This window comes from Schistocerca gregaria, chromosome 1 (genome assembly GCF_023897955.1).
Source record: "Schistocerca gregaria isolate iqSchGreg1 chromosome 1, iqSchGreg1.2, whole genome shotgun sequence".
Taxonomy (NCBI): domain Eukaryota; kingdom Metazoa; phylum Arthropoda; class Insecta; order Orthoptera; family Acrididae; genus Schistocerca; species Schistocerca gregaria.
This window is the reverse complement of record NC_064920.1, coordinates 908,577,462-908,593,756: the sequence shown is the minus strand read 5'-3', so window position 1 is coordinate 908,593,756 and position 16,295 is coordinate 908,577,462. Positions and strand designations below refer to the sequence as shown.

Here is a 16,295-nt window from a genome sequence, read left to right as displayed (position 1 = left end):
AAAAAGTTTTTAATTATAAGGTAATAAACGTGTAATACAACTACTATAATACTTATTTACAATGAACACATTATTGCACTGAAATGGTGCAGAAGTTAGATTGTACTTACACACACACACACACACACACACACACACACACACACACACACATATTTACAATAAACACATTACTGCACTGAAACTGTGCAGAAGTTATATTGTACTTATATATGTATATTCACACACAAGTCACTTTGTTTTACTGAGAAATTCATCAATGGAGTAGAAGGAATTGGCCACCAATAAATCCTTTAGGCTTCTCTTAAACTGAATTTCATTGGTTGTTAAGGTTTTTATGCCTGCTGGCAAGTTATTGAAAATGTGTGTTCCTGAATAATACACACATTTTTGTACAAGACTAAGTGACTTTAAATCCTTGTGAAGATTATTCTTATTTCTAGTATTGATTTCATGAATTGAGCTGTTGGTTTGATAAAGTGGTATATTTTTAATGACAAATTACATTAAGGAATAAAAATATTGGGAAGCAGTAGTTAGTACCACTGATTCCCTAAACAGGCTTCTGAAGAATGTTCTCACACCTCATATAACTTACTGCACGTTTTTATGCCCAGAACACTTTAGCTTGGCTTGATGAATTACCCCAGAAAATAATCCCATATGATATTATGGAATGAAAGTAAGCATAGTATGCCAGCTTTTTCATTTTTATATCACCTAACTCTGACACAATTTGCATTACAAATAGAGATTTGTTAAGATGCTTCAGCAGTTCTGTGGTGTGCTCCTCCCAGTTGAATTTATTATCAAGCTGTAATCCCAAGAATTTAACACTGTCCACTTCTTCTATCTGCTTGTCATCATACGTTAGGCATATACTTGTGGGACACCCCTTGCAAGTTCTAAACTGCATGTAGTGTGTTTTTTTCAAAGTTTAGCGACAAATAATTGGCTAGGAACCAGTGATTAATATCCACAAATATTTTATTAGCTGATCTTTCTAAGACTACACTTGATTTGCTATTTATTGCAATGTTTGTATAGTCATCAAACAAAACAAACTTGGCATCTGGTAATGTTACTGATGAAAGGTCATTGATATACACAAGAAAAGCTAAGGGCCCTAAAATGTAAACTTGCGGGACCCCACATGTAATTAGTCCCCAGTTGGATGATGCCTGATAGCTTAATACATGTTTCTTATCTAATAGCACCCTTTGTTTCCTGTCCGAGATATAAGATTTGAACCATTTTGCAGCATTTCCTGTTACACTATAATATTCTAATTTATTTAAAAGGATATTGTGATTTACACAGTCAAATGCCTTTGACAGATCACAAAATATACCAGTGGCCTGCAATTTTTTGTCTAATGAATTAAGCACATTTTCACTGTAACTGTAGATAGCCTTCTCAATATCAGAACCATTTAGAAATCCAAACTGTGACTTGGCAGTATGTTATTTGAAATAAGATGGTTATAAAGCTGATTGTACTTTACATAGAGAGGTGTAACATCACCCTCAGGGCACATTAAGCTGACCTGACTGGCAGTGGTTGGTTCTGAAGACAGTAATGCCCATATTCTGCCTGGTATGTCATCACCCTAGTTGTTTATTCATTGATAGTGATGGATGATGGAGAATATATGGTCAGCTAGCATGAGTCATTTGTTGAGAAGTTCAGATTACACATAATCAGCATTAGTTATGGTTCCATTTGTAGTTTAATCATGCATAGTGTCCATAGTACCATATCTGGCCTCAGGGTGCAATTGAAGGTTGCATGGAGACTTTGCCAGAAGTTTGATAGAGTGTTTCCATACAGCTGTTGATCAAACATAACCTCCTGTACTTGTTCAGGAGTATGTGAGAGGCACTGTAGCAGTGTTAACTTCAGTGCAGTGTACATGTTTGTTTGAGATGGTGACAGTGTGGTATCACAGATGACTTCTGCTTGACCCAATACATGGCAGAGTAAAGTGACATATCTAGCATCATCATTGAAGACCGCTGTTGCCATAAAAATGTTGTCAGTCATCATAAACCACAAGGTGGTCTTCATGACATCAGAAGGTGGCCATTTCAGATAATACTAAGGTTCAGACATGAAGTGAAGGTGAAATTTTGAGCATTGCCTCTTGTTGCAGGCAAGTTGCCTGACAATTATGCATGAAGCCTTCTTTTGTTGTGACAAAACAGTGAACAAGCGGATGTATGCATTCCACAATGTGGAAGACATGTGAAACACACAGGCTGTTTCACATCTATGTTGCACTCAGTTTCAAATGGGAGCATTGTCCCTGAAGGCACTATCATCCAAATTTAAAAGCAGGACGGTAGTGTGAGGCAACATGACTGGTGACTGTGACACACAAATGATAGTTGCTTTGTGGTATGAGAATATTCATATAGCACAAGCACCATGAAAGGGGAAGATGATGTGAAAATGTTCATACAAAAACTCTGTGATCATTGTACATAAGTTACACTGCTAATAGCAGAGTTGTAGTCATGGTGTGAGAATGGATACCACAGTTAATGCACCAAATGTTCGATGATGTTGGTAAGGATGAGTCTTGAGTCTTCAGCACACTCAGTTGTCTACATTGTTCAAACTCACTGAGAAAACTTCACATCCTTTGCTGCAATCCTGTCATTGCTGCAGTCCTGAAGTGCATGCTGGTTGGAGGGTTGTGTGGCATGAAGAAAAATGGTGAAAATTTGAATAATTACGCATCTCATGACTGATGATGGGTCACCAATGTGGGTAGATCATAGTACAGGCCAGTATTTATGACTACAACAAATAATGTAAGCAGTGGATACAGCTAAATAAACTTTATTAACCAACACAAATGCATACAACTGGCTCAAATGAAGAGTCAGATCAACTACTCTCTATCACTGAATCATCCTGAGATCAATCTCTTCTCAGGGTATAAGGTCTCTTGATACTGCATCGAGACCGATACTCCCACAAGTATCTTGAAATTATTGTCCCAGGATAAACACCATTTTGCATTTATTACATGAACTAATACAACAATTTGTATGTATGAATAGTTCAGTCATAATTTCAGTACTAAAGCAAACTCAAAACTTTTCTTTGTATGAGTCACATGTTAAACATTCTTCTGTATAGATTTCATTGATGGTCTGAAAAATGTTATTCTGAGGTCATCCTTATGACATCCATATAGAGCTAAAAAAGTTCTGAGCCATAATAATTGCTGTGACATAACAGGCATTTGTAGCCATAATTGCTGTGATGTAGCAAGCATCTGCTGACTAACTTCAAATGATGCCCACTGCTAAAGGAGACTCTTAAATATATAATAATACAACACAAGCAAACTATATGTTCTAATACAAAACACTATATGCCAGACATGGACCTTCACATCCACACACTTATCAATAAACTTCCAAGATTAGTCGTTTTTACAGTCTAAGATGATGAGGGTACATCATATGTAAACAGATAAGATGTTTCATGCCATGTTTGTGTGATGTAAGAAGCATCTGTGTGCACTATGTCAATGGACATGGCCTTCTTACACAAGGTGTTTTACATTTTTAAATATATTAGCAATGTCAAACCATTTATAATGCGTTGACTTTTATTCACTTGACATCCTGGCATCCCTCAGGCATGTGTGTGTGTGTGTGTGTGTGTGTGTGTGTGTGTGTGAGTGTGTGTGTTGTCCTTAGCATAAGTTAGTTTAAGCTAGATTAAGTACTATGTAAGCCAAGGAACTGATGACCTCAGCAGGCTGGTCCCATAGGAACTTATCACCACTTCCACATCTTGGCGTGAGTTTCAGTGTAAAATGAACATGTTTTACAACAAAAAGATCTTTAAGATATCAAGATGAGAGGAAAGTCTCTTGAAATAGGTTGTCTTAAGAAATATTTTATATGATCTTGGCTGTTGTATGGTTTTTAGGACACAGAAATCTTTGTACTTCCAACTTCAGTAGGGTAAAATCCTCCATTTAAATACAAAAAATTGTATACATTACACATGCCACCCAATATAAAAGAATTCTTGAGATGTCCATGCCATCCTCCTTATCAGCTGGACTCTGGCTAAGGTGGCACACTGCAGTGTGAGCTTATGGTCCAAAGTGCTTCAGGCCCTGACACATTCCATGTCCACTTACCCATGTCAAATCAGATGGCAACACTGGTGCCACTGCGGCTGTTTCCATGTTGATGTCAGGCACCAGTGCTGATGACAGTGTTTACAGTGCTGATGATACCAGTATCAGCGGTTGCTCAGGAACTGGTGACAGAATCCCTGATGACAGTGTCAGGAACAATAGAAGAACTGCTGGTTTGGCCACCAAGGATGGATGCCCTCGCCTGTGCAGGATTGGAGAACTGGCAGCAGCAGGTGATGTGATACTCAATGGGTATGGGGTTGGAGGTGATGGTGTGACACTAAGGTGTACCTGGCCATCCACATGAAGGCAAAGCTGATGATGGCATGTTAATCAGAGGCCATCCTCCATGCAGATGTCGCACAGGTACCACTGCTGTCATCTGGCAATGTCAGCAGGAATCCATTTAGGGCAGCATCCAAAACCATGCAATCAGAAAGCCACATCGAACTGGAAGAGGGAAGACAGCTGCATGGATTGGTGTCCAGATGAAGGACACAGGAGGTGTAGCAGTGACCCTGGCTAGTGCCTGTGGAGTAGCTCTGCCAGGCTCTTCTGCCAAACAATGTGAAACAGTAGAGGAGAGAAACCAATCTAAGGCAAAGTCAGATGAAGGGTTGGCAACATACAGTTTCATCTAAGTTATGAATGTTCATAATGGGCAATCTGCCTAGTTACTACCAAATGGCTCATGCATTAGATTGTGGATGGAATGCTGAGGCAAGGATGTGATGGATACCATGGGAATTGCAAAATGCTGCAAACTTTTGTGATGAAAACTGTAGACCTTTATCAGACACTGACATTGTGGGCAAGCCATTGAGTGAGAAATTTTTGGTCAAGGCTGCAAAGGTGGCAGTTGTGGATGTAGAAACACAATGAACGACATACATAAAATGAGAATATACGAGGGCTATCCACAAAGTACATTACGTTTTCATTTGTGTCCGTTAGGGGTGGGGCTAGTGCGGCCATCTTGGTGTCATGGCATTCTGCAGCTCAGTCGGCATCCTGCTGTGCTAGTGAGAGGTTTGTGCTGTACTCCAAAAATTACTGTGAGCGTTTGAAGTGTCAGCATAAATTGAAAATGCCGCGAAGTGTGAAGTGTGTGCTGTAATAAGGTTTCTGACTGCAAAAAGCTGTACACGGATAGAAGTCTATCAGCAGCTTTGTGAAGTTTATGGGGACAACATAATCACTGAAGGTGAAGTATGTCAATGGGTCATAAAATTCAAAAATGGCCGAACTAACATTCACGATGAAGAGCGAAGTGGAAGACCCAGCATAGTGACTGCCAAACTTGTCGAAAAAGTCGATGCCGCGGTCCGTGAAAACCGTAATTTCACAATAACGCAACTTTCTATGAGTTTTCCACAAATTTCAAGACGTTTGTTGCATGAAATCATTACCGAAAAGCTTGGTTACCACAAGTTTTTTGCAAGATGGATACCAAAAATCTTGACAGAGATTCATAAAAATCAGTGAATTGCTGCAGCGTTAACGTTTTTGGACGCTTATGAGAAAGATGGCGACTCATTGCTCAATTGCATCGTTACTGGTGACAAAACATGGGTTAAGCATGTGAACTGCAAGACAAAATTGCTGTCAATGCAGTGGGGGCACACAAATTCCCCTCAAAAACCCAAGAAATGCATGCAGACAATGTCGGCAAGGAAGGTGATGGCGACTTTCTTTTGGGACAGAAAAGGTGTGATTTTTGTGAATTTCCTGGAAAGAGGCACCACAATAAACTCTCAAAGGTAATGATAAACTCTGCACAACCTCAGAAGAGCAATACAAAACAAGCGCAGGGGAATGTTGGACTCAAAGTGCCTGCTGATTCACGACAACGCCCAGGCCCACACGGCAAATGCCACTCGTGAAATTCTCAAATCTTTTAAGTGGGAGTTGTTTCCTCATCCCCTGTACAATCCTGACCTAGCACCAAGCGACTTCCACTTATTCCCAGCAATGAAGAAGTGGTTGGCTATGCAGTGTTTTGATGACGATGCACAGCTTCAAGATGAGGTAACCACGTGGTTGAAGGAGCAGGCGGCTGAATTTTACTACGAAGGAATTTCGAACCTCGTCCATCGCTATGATAAGTGCCTTAAATTAAATGGCAACTATGTAGAAAAGTAGTATTTTAGTGTGGCTTTCATCTGTATATAATAAAAAAATTCCAATACTTTATTTGTTTTTCATTCCAAAACGTAATGTACTTTGTGGATAGCCCTCGTATGTCAACAACCAGCAGCCAATAAGCATTGAGATAGGGGCCAGCAAAATCCACATGTATATAGTCCCATGCCTGCAATTGCATTGGCCAAGGAGAAAACAATGGCTGGTGTGCTGCTTGGTGCATTCATTGTACACTGTGAACAGGAGGCAACCATTTGTATAACTTCATGATCCGAGATGGGCCAAACCATGTATTGAGGGGCCAATGCTTTTGTGCATGACACATCCCAATGATCTGCATATAATAAACAGACAACCCCCAAATGAGGTGCTGAGGGGATAACTACCTAAGGGACCATGTGATCTATGCATAAAAGCAGAATAATCTCCACAAGAGAATTGATGTCAAAAGAATAATAATTACAACAATTGCCAAATATCAAACACAACATGCATTCCAGTGAACAGATGGTCGAGTACATTAGCCAGCACCCTTGATCTCTTGCAAGATTATTGGTCCAGCAGAATACAGCAATAATCCAGTGTGGGGAATGGATCAACCCATATCTTTCAGCTTCCTCCTTAGAGTTATCATCACATGCTCCAACGGATAGGTAACATTCTGCCTAGCAATCACATCAAACACTGAAACATTGTTTTGTATACGAAATATGCTGTTCAATTCCTCTTTCACATCACAAGAAATATGTTTTCCTTAGATATTTTACATAGTCAGTTATAAGGGATTTATGTCAGATGTGATTAAAAAGTGTTCACATATGAAACATGAAACATCAGAGTAAAATGCAATCAAAAAATTGGAGTTAATAGGGTAATACACACAGATATATTCCTAATCTTTGCTGTACATGTTATGAATATTGTCTCATTTCAAAACTGTAGAAAGGTCTACTCATTTAAATTTAGTGTCATGGCATCTATATAATAAATTCTGAAGCACAAATCTATTACAGAACATAATTATATAGTGTATCATAGATTTTATTTCAGTCAACAGATAAGTCAGATCTTTAGAAATTAAATCATCTTACATGCTAAATGTGAGACAAACAAAAACACAGTTATCTAGTCTTATGCATATACAGATACATTTAAACTAAGTCAGTAGATAAGACATAACTCTAGAAACTAAATTTTCTTACATACTAAATTTATGACAATGGAGAAAGAGTGAACAAACAAACAAAAATTTGATACTTATGGATCATGTCTTTATGATTTCAGTTCAATGATATTGTGTAATCCAAACAACAGCTTAGATTTTGGGTACACAAGATGGTATGCATTAGAATGTGGATTTTCAAGAACTTCAAATGGTCCAATATAAAAATTGGAAAATTTCTTTATCTCAGATGTCAACACTTTAGATTTCTCTTTGGATTTCACCAACACTTTATTAACCCTGGCCTATCTGAAAATACCTCTTTATTTTCCAATAACACCTGTCTCACCTTCCCCTGTTCTTCTGTTATAGCTTCAATACCGTTTACTGTCTCCTCTATCTCCCTTTGTATTTTCTCTCCTTCACCTAATCCATTTACATTATTATTGGCCAGATATATCAATGAACAACCTAAATCATTATTCTCTTCATCAGAAATTTTCTCTATGAAACTCATCTCAAATCTATTCCCACGACACACAATATTAAATTTACTGGCAGTAATATCTATATTCACATTCCATTTACACAAGAATTCTGTCCCTAGAATCATATCCAGGCTGAGTCCTGGTACCATCAGAGCTCTACACTCAAGTAATTGATTACAAATTTCAACAGACAGCAACACTTCCTGCTTAATTGGCTTAGTCATTTTTCCAGTAGCACCAACTCCCCTCATACTAGATACATGCATGACCACCACTTCTTTATTGCCTTTCATTGACTCAAACAATGCATGAGATATTGCATTCAGTTCACTTCCACTGTCCGACAAGCATTGTATGAGTGTACCTCATAACTTAGTCATAACCATAGGATGCCAATTACTATCATTATTATCTTTAGAGTCTTGTTCATACCACAAATCCTAATTGATTTTTCTCCTCGAAAAAATATCATCTAGTTCACCAAAAACATCATCTGTTACAGTCAAGTGACATACCACATGATCCCCTTTCTCAGTTACATCACCTACAAAACAATCTTCCTCATCACTCACTTCTTCAACCATTAATCTCTCTTTACTAATTATGTTATCTTTCTCATCATAAACAAATTCATTTACTTCACTAGCATCACTATTACTTGGTGAGTCACTATCCAAACCACCCAAGATGTCACTGTTCTCTCCTTCTACTGCCTGGCTAACCAACTGTTTATTGTCTTCCTTTTCAGACCATAAGGCCAAACACTTTAATGGTTTTTCACACTGTAACTTATTACAACTTATATCATCATACTTGTGGTGCCGATGAGGTTGACACCAGCTTCGATTTGAGTATTGTCCTTGAACTAAACTATTGCAAAATGGGAGTTGAAATATGCTCACCAATTTTATGAACTTGAATTTAGCATATTTCATGACAGTACTCACTTTTGCGTGGGTGTTTATAAAATGATATTTGATTTTTTTGTGTTGGCTTCAGTTGTCTAATGAAAGTATGATTCCATAGTGCTGTTTTGTCGGCTGCAGAAATGTCCTGGTTCAATGCATTTGCCTCATTTTTGGTGCTTCAAATAGCAATTTTCTGCATGCGCTTCCTTCTTGATGTTTATATAAAAAAGTAGTACAATAACTCATTTTTGCTGGTCACGTGCAAAGTTATTGTAATGGGGACCCGTACATTGTTCCAACATCACACACCGAGTGTTCACTGTCGACTGACTACAGTCAAAGATGACTCCAGTGTGAAAGACATTTCACACAACACACAAGCTTCTGCTTGTAGCCAGTCTCTTTGATGTTATTCACCACATCTACTAATATTAATCAATATGCTATCACTCTCGAACATATAAGCAAATTAGCATAAAATAAGACAAATTACATTTCACAAAAAGTATTCAGACAAAAATATAAGAAAACATTTACAACCTCCCTCATTACAGTTGGTATTGACAAAGAAAATAACACATCTCCCAGATCCATTACAGAGTATTGTTTGGTGTAACTGACCCCAACTTCACCATCATACTGATCAAACTCCGAATTATCCATGCTTACTATGTTAGTTTCTATTACATCTGTAGGTTCCTGTTCTTCAGAAACCATTTCTACATTATCTACCTGTATATTAAGTACTCTAATATCTTAACTAGCCTTGTAGTCATGTTCATTGCTTACCCTTGGTTTGAATTGTCTAAATCTTGGCCCTGCTGAATCCCTTGCCCTAGTTCGGGAACCGACCGGAACAGAAGTCATTTTAAATTATGGTGTCTCTCACTGTTATTCCTACCCCCTCTGTTGTCTGATCTGTCATTCCTTTCTCTCCCTTGATCATCTGGTACTGCCTCATCTGGGGAATTTCCACCATTCCTATAACCATTATCATTATTATACCCATTTTCATCCCTAAAACTCCTATCATTGCTACTTCCTCTTTGCTCATTTTGCCCTATATCATTTTGGAAATACCTACTACTTGTGTAACTGTTATCATTATTATAACCTCTATCTTCTCTGGAATTCCTGTCTGTTCTCTCTTCATTATGGAAATTCCTGTTACTTTTATGACTACCGTTGTAACTATAATTTCTCCCCTCTCCAGAATTTCTATCATTATTGTATCATCTGTCCTCTCTGAAGTTTTGTCCCTGTTAGCATGGGGTTGTCTATTGTGGTTATCCATATTTCCATAACTCCTAGATCCTTCCACTGCAGCCTTTGCTCTCTCTCTGTTCTTCCCACATAACTAAAAAATTTACTAATATTATCTCTAGGAGCTGGAATAAGCCATTCTTTTATTTTACTTGGCAACTTATTTTCCAGTCCCATTATAACTGTTTCACTACTAAGATCCAAATACTTCACTTTTCCAATCCACTTTTCACAGAACTCTGTCATCGTTCTTGCTATCATCATATCTGCCTCAATCCCAGAAGTCATGCCATATCCTTTGTTGCTCATCTTTAGACCAATATTTATCTAGAAAAGCTTACCTGCACTCTTCCCATGAAGCACATTTTTCTGAAATCTTAGCTGCCCAATTGAAAGAGTCAGATTTCATATACCCCCTTACAAAAGACATTTTCTCTTGACCATTCCAATTATTTGGTAGATTATTAAATTCCCTAATAAAATCTAAGGGATGCACCTCACCATATTTCTCAAAACAGTTAAAACTCCTACAATTTCCTCTGCACATTATCAACTTTACTTTCAATTTCCAAGAATTTCTTACCTAGATTTTCTATTTTACTGTCAATTGTTGCCAAGCACTTCCCTTCTAGGTTTTTTCCCATTGATTCCAACTCTCTTTTAAAATTGTCTGCAGTAACTTGGATTGGAGATTCTACAGCCTTCCTGTTATCAGAACAGTTCCTTTTAGCTTTCTTAATACAGGAATCAACTGCTTCTTCCATTTTCCCATCACAGTATTCTAAAACACTATTAATTCTAGTAATACAATTGTTGTCTACTGTACTTATTTTCAATGGTTGCATTTAAAGCCTTCACAAGGTCCTGCTGACTTTTTTGTAACTTTTGGTCATAAATTGATTCCAGCTTGTTAATTTTGCTGTCAATAGTAGCACACATTTCACTTTTCAAACTACTCATGTTACTGTCAATTTCATCCTTTAAACTATGTATGTCATTCTTAGTACACATATCAGTTCTCAAACTACTCATGCTACTGTTCATGTTACTAGCTAGACCACTGATTTTGTTGTCAATGTTACTATTGATCAGACTAGCCATCACTATTAACATTTCATTATTCTCAAAACTTAATCTTACATCACTATGTTCCTGTGAGACAACTTTTTGCTCAGTCACAACATCACTATTTGGATTTACATTAGTCTCTTCAACTTTAATGTAACAGATATCAAAATTATGAGGTGTTACAACTGCAGTCTCACCCATTGCAGAACTGCTACTATCTCCACTGTGAAAATGTGAATCGTCTAATTTTACATCACTATCATCTCCACTCCCTTCTCTAGATATTAATTTTTGTAAATAATTTGAAACAGGTGTATTTTCATTTCTTTGAATAACACATATTCCATCTGCACTTTCTCTATCCATGATTTCATATTAACTCAATGTTTACACACGAAATTAATTTTTAACACTATGTGCAATTTTTAACACTATGTGTATACCTGTTCTAGGCAGTCAGTCTGCCTTCTTTATCCTTCAGATGACATCTGCCATTTCCAGGTATGTGGCTGCATCCAAATCGTAAACAAACTGCGTCTTGCTACATCTGAAGTTCCAAAGTACATGGTTGTACAACTTTCAAAAGGGTGCGTCTTCTGAACTGACATCATCCTCCTCTTTCCCGCTGGTGAACTTTGTAATTGTCGTTATTTTGATGTAATGTTAATTTCAATAACAGTTCTTCTCTTGACAGAGCATTATATGCAATATGTTTTTATGCACAATAAAACAATAAATGTCATGGTTTTCCTCAAACTGGGGCACCATATGTAATGTCCCTCTGGTCAGTGAGTAGTTAAAAATGGTTTAAATATCTGTGAATATCTTGGCTTCAGTGTCCCTCAGCGAGTGCATACATGAACTAAAACTTGTTTGTTCAATAAATACAGGATTCCATAATGGATTTCACTACAGTGATGTGGCCACAACTGAAGTAAAGTAAGTACATAGATTTATTCATTTCAAAACCTCTATCTTATAAGCTCATGATGAATCTTCAGTCTAATAAGCCTTATTGCTACTACTACAGCTAACCAACGTTAGCACATACTACACTGATGATATTAAATAGTCCAAATGCAGTAATTTGATAGTAATGTGTGTGAGGTCCATTGCATTGTTACTGCTACAGCTAACAAGTGTTAGCACATACTACACTGGTGATATTAAATAGTCCAAATTCAGTAATTTGATAGAGATATGTGTGAGGTCCATTGCATTGTTCAACACTCTTACTCAAAAAAGTATGAATATAAAGCCACATACCATTCTGCCTTTTGTGATATTAAATCAAACTGTTCTAATGTGGTGTTTTGGCCAATGTCCAGCACACAATTTGCTCTATTTAAATCCAAACCTGAATCATGCACCAAGAACTTATCTACACTGTATGCAGAGATCTGTTCTCTATTGGGTCCAACACACATCTGCCCTAAAATACTCAAGGCTGAGTATTTATGCTCTTCCTACAATGTACTACTGGTTATAATAATGCAAAACGTAATCTATAATATGAAATAGTTTAACAACATTATCAAACACTCTATAATATTCCCAACTTTGATAGAACAAGTTTATGACTTTTCTAAACATGTAAAAACCACATTAATATTGAAATTGGAGAAATAAGCATTCTAACAATGCTAAATGATCAAATATCTATCTTTTGTTAATTAGGCTCGAGATTTTATTTCTACCATTTACAGATGATAAGAACGAAAATATTGTTTTTTATCTAAACATTTTCCATATATTAATTTCCTTAATCTGATTTTGATTGTTTATGGTTCAAAGCGTATTGGAACTACTATTGTTTGTTATTGCTGTTATTCTTCCAAAAGCCTTTTTCCTATTATCAAAACATAATTGAATTTAATTATAGCTAGAGATATAAGAGTATTGATCTAGTAATACATAATGCAGGGGTAGTAACCATCAGCCTGGAATATTACGAACTGCACTAAATTTGCTGTTGTTGTCTGTCTTCATTTCTTTGCCAACTGCACTTTCACTTAGTTCACACTGTCTAGGCTGGGTCCTACAGCTTTCATTTCATCAGCACTACCCTCGTCTCTATTCACTTTCCTAGAAATTACAGAAGTTCACTAAGGAAGGTTAATTTCACAAGTGGTTTGTACTTATGTTTTCTCATGTTCTTCATCATAGTTGTCAAGTTCTCTTCCAATTCATCTGGTCTGTCATTGTTGATATCATATGAAATCCTCATCACCGTTGGTACGACCTCATTGGGCAGCTCTCTGATCTTCTTTCGTAAGGTGAACAGAGTTTACATATGTATATAAAAACTGAAAATGAGATATAATTCTACTTTCTTCTTCTGCAGACAAGACTTCAATATCAGTTAACAAATCATGGCTAACACTCCCACTTGTAATCTTACATCAGTGCAAATTTTGGACACTTATCTTGATTATCTCTTTGTTGTTATTGTTGCTGGCTCAAAATATTCTTGTGTCTAAGACTACATTCTTGCTGCCAAAAATTTTGATTTAACATTGAGGTTTCTTGTTGCACTTATGGGAAATGGGAATACAGATAATGGTATACGCAACAAACTGTTCCCATAAATGTCTATAGATACTATAACATTTCAGCTCCTCAACACCAAATTAAAATGTTCCACTTCAATTTGTTTGCACTTATAGCGATCCCAGCTTCCTCAACCAAATTAAAACATCCCAGCTTCCTCAACCAAATTAAAACATTGCATTAGGAGGTGTCTGCTTCGTGCAAAAGGTCTTGAGTTCATATTGATGACAACAAGTAATTCTTCATTACAGACGTTTATTTACAAACAGAACTGACAGACTTCACAGACTCAACAACTGACTCTCCGAGCTAACCGCACTGCATATCCGAACTGGCAACTGACAACTCCTAGGTGTATTACTATCTTCCCAAACAATGAGAGTCTTTTGACAATGTTTTGTTTATAATATGATAGCAATTCACAACTTAAAACTAAATTAGACATTACAGAATTTTAGTACAGATTAAAGTAAGTGAAAGGATCAGTACATATAAATTCTTACAAGCATAATTTCCAAATAGATTTTATAACATTTTTCTACCAGCTTCTGGATAATCTTCACCAGATTTGTACCGATGTTTCCAGAAATATCTTGACATTTGATTCTGGATATTTCTTGAGTGATTTAGTACAACTATTTATATGTAAAATGATTTAAATCGTGTTTCAAAATGTAAATAAATCTTTTTAGCAATATTTCTTGATACAAATTGTCTTTCGAAATTAGGTAATGAAACAGTTTTCACAAGTTTTCGTATTTTTGCGATCATAATATAGAATTTCTCCATAGAAAGTTCCAGAAGTGTGCATTAAACGTTCTTTTACAGAGTTTCACTTTAGCTGGTGAGTTTTTAAAAGTATTTTGTCCATATTATACGAAATAATTTAGCTCAAAACTGATAATTTATATAATTAATCAGAACTACAGCAAACAGTGAGTCTTTCTTTTACAAAATGAAATATAATTACAAAATTGAATGAAAATAGGTTACTAACACTAATATATATTTACATTAATTCTATTTTTGTTCTTTCTGTGCAAAATGTCCTAATATTGACACAGTACAATATTTAAACATCACCAAAGTTACCCTTTACATTTTGCATATCTGTATCGACATCCCCTAAAAGTCTACAGTATCGAATACTTCAATATGTCCCAATATGTCCTGTAATGTTACACAACCCCCCCATCAGCACTTCCACGTGAAACACGGAAGGGTTGATGTCCTTACGTTACAAAACAGAAAAGTTTTTACACATATCTTTGGTGTCTTCTTTCTTGAAGACCGGTGATCTTCTTTCTTGAAGGTCGGTGATCTTCTTCCTTAAAGGTCGGTATACCTCAATGCCACACACTGTATTTCAGTCTCATCTTCACAGTCTGTATGGTTTCCATATACACTGCAGGCTATCACAGGCTGCAATAGCACAGTCCGCTATGAATATACAGCATACAGTGGTCAAACCCAGTTAAACATTAGCAAAAGCATTTAATAGTCGGTGGACCGGTTTTTAAGGACATAGAAATTTGAATTCTCTAAAGTCTAATTACTCAAGAAAATTTACTCTAAATAATTTCTTAAAGCTAAGAGAGGATAGACTGACAGATGGAGAAAATTGATTATACAGGATCACAGAATAAGTGTAAGATGCAATGCCAGAATACGAAAATGAAATATGACAATTGCGTAGCTAGGGGACCTAGTGCTCGCCAAACACTTAGCACACAAAGAATGTATGCTCCCCTGAGGAATCAGATAAATACAACATAACAAAGTATACAAAAATATCCTGGTAAGTTTACATATAAAAGTCTATAAACATCTATTATCTAAAATACTTTTTTACATTTTTTTATACAATTTCAGTTAAGTCACGTTTCGTAGGCCAAACAGTCTGCCAGAATTTGGGTAGACTAGACGGTAAGCATTCGGATGAGGATTGTCCTGAATCTTGAAAGGTCCAATGTATATGTCAAAAAACTTTTTTAATTCACTACTGATGGCTTTAGACTTCTCTTGTGTTTTAACAAGGACCAAGTCTTCAATTTTAAATTGAGTAGGCTTCAATCTTTTGTCATGTCTACATTTCCTCTTATCACCTTGAGATTTCATGGTCTTTCTCACTATTTCCTCTCTCTCTTGAGTACTTAATGGTTTGCAGACTGGAAAATCAATGAAATCACTAATTGGATGTGGTGGTTTGCTATTATACTGTATTTCATAAGGCGAAAACCCTGTTGAGGAATGCTGTAGGCTGTTCACAACATCTTTGAATTTCTCAACATAGTCAATCCAACTAGCATGATCAGTATTGCAGTAGGTTCTAAAGAATCGCCCAATTTCCCTCATGTATCTCTCCAAAGGGTTTCCTGATGAATGATAAGCTGAAATAAGAATGTGACTTATATTTTCATCTTCAACAAAAGCTTTCCATACTCCAGAAGTAAATTGAGTCCCATTGTCTGATAAGATTTTCTGAGGTTTTCCAACCCTGCCAAAATAGTCTCCTCTGATTTTTGAAATAATGCTCTTACTATTTG

At 36.6% G+C, this 16,295-nt stretch overlaps 1 long non-coding RNA gene across 1 annotated transcript in view; it reads right to left on the bottom strand.

Annotated features, from left to right (window-relative positions):
* LOC126274820 (uncharacterized) overlaps positions 1-11,719 on the bottom strand; it is a 79,575-nt gene extending 67,856 nt beyond the window's left edge. The window contains exon 1 of the long non-coding RNA XR_007550378.1: positions 11,643-11,719. This is a non-coding gene — a long non-coding RNA (uncharacterized LOC126274820). The remainder of the gene's footprint in view (positions 1-11,642) is intronic.
* Positions 11,720-16,295: the final 4,576 nt, after the last annotated feature.